The following is a 1,882-nucleotide window of genomic DNA, read 5'->3' on the forward strand; positions in this document are numbered from 1 at the left end:
GGTGTCCCCATCTTGTCTTCTGGCTAGAAAAAGAGACTGGAGAATCTCCCCAGCCCCAGCCTTACCCTCTTCCTGGGCTATGAATTCCAAGTATGCCTCAGCTTCTTTACTTTCTGTAAGCCAAGTCGCAATATCTGGGCTACCCGGTCTTCTGTTATGTTTGATTATGAGGTCAAGATAGAGTAGGAAACTAACACCAGCCCAGGACCAGGCTGTTCATGGTGCCAGGGCGTGACTAGGAGCCCCAGGGTGGAAGGCGAAATTTCAGGGAGCAGTGGGCCCGCCTCACCACAGTCACTGCTATGACGAGAAAGCAGGGGGAGTCAGGACGCTTCTTAAGCTCAGGTGCCTGTACCTGCTGGTAAGGCGTTGTACCCCTGCAAGAGACAGCAGCAGCAGGAGGGCGGGTTTGGAGAAAGTGGTCGAGCTTGGGTAGGGTGTAGGCATTATGCAATTGTGCTGTGTGTAATACTGCCCACTCCAGGATGCCTCTGGGTCCATAGCAGCTGGACCTGTACCCGGACACTCTTCTGTGTTTGCTGGGACATGGGGAATGACGCAGTCCTCAGGACATGTTCATTTTGCCATGGGGAGAGGTCGATGTACCCATATGTGCCTTTGTGGCGGCTGCTCAGCAGTGTGAATGGAGGACACCTATGATCAAAGGAGGAACTGAGTTGGCCACCCCCACAGGGCAGGAGCCAGGTGCATTAGAAAGCTGGTTGGAAGGACTGGAGGTAGGAGCCTGGGTAGACGCAGAACCCACCCCAAAGGTAAATATCAGGATAATATAACAGCCCCCCCCCCTTAGTCATTAGATAAGATCATGAAATTAAAGGCCCTGGCTCCATAGCTTCCAGTGGAGGAAAAGATACTAAGCATTCCACATGCCCTGTGCTCTGCAGAATCCTCTCAGAGTGGCATCTGAGGTAGGCAGAGAGGTTGGAGATATCATTCCTTTCTTTCCTGGCCCATTTTCCAGTTGCAGATTAAAGAAACAGCAGGACATTATGCACAAATAAGCTTTGTCCCCCTCTCCTCCAGCCCCCTCCCCAGGCTTCTCCACTTTTCCTGCATACACGTGGGTTCTTTCCAGGCCTCGCTTGTCCATCTCCTTGATTCTTTAGACGCATGCTGCAGACACACAAAGAGAGGTAAAGGATTTGGGCGATTGTCAGAGAAGTAGGAGAGGGAGACATACAAACCTCAGATTTTAAAATTGCTTAACAGTCCCTAGAAATGAGCGCATGTGGTGTGGCCATCAGTCTCCTTCGCCATCTACTGGCCATCTTTAGGTATTGTCCTGTTGGTTAAACAGATTCCAGAGCCCTCTTCAAGTTCCTTTGTTGCTGTTTATGCGCAGATCAATTTTCAACAGGAAGTCCTCCCTTGTATCCCACCAAAATCCCTTCTGCAACCTCAGTTTATCTTCCCTTGACAACATAGTTCAGGAGTAGCCAGTCCACGTGTGCCTTCTTGTTTTATCTAAAACTTAAACCCTTCCAAAACAGAAAGCCTATTTCTGACTCGGCCGCAGAGCAGCTGAGGAGGGCTAGCTGGCTCTGGCATTCCAGCTCCAGTCCTGCTTTCCAGCCCTTTCATCTTTGTGGCTCTGCTCTGGCTCCCCTCCAAGTTTCCACTGTCTCTCTGGAGCCTACAGGTGACCACAAGACCCTGATTAGTATCTTTGATACTCGACTCTCCTGCTGCCTAAGTAATAGGTCCCATGGGGTTAAGTGGCACCAAAAACCAGGAGTCAGGTCAGAACTTTAAGCCTGCCCTTCAGAAGCAGCCAAAAAGCCTGCAAACTGTGGGGGAGGGGAGATGCCCTCAGGAACCCCGCCTGGGGGTGACTGGGAAAGGAGAGAGGGTTTGCAAAAGT

The sequence above is a fragment of the Galeopterus variegatus genome, unplaced genomic scaffold, assembly GCF_000696425.1.
Source record: "Galeopterus variegatus unplaced genomic scaffold, G_variegatus-3.0.2 Scaffold3009, whole genome shotgun sequence".
NCBI classification, from domain to species: domain Eukaryota; kingdom Metazoa; phylum Chordata; class Mammalia; order Dermoptera; family Cynocephalidae; genus Galeopterus; species Galeopterus variegatus.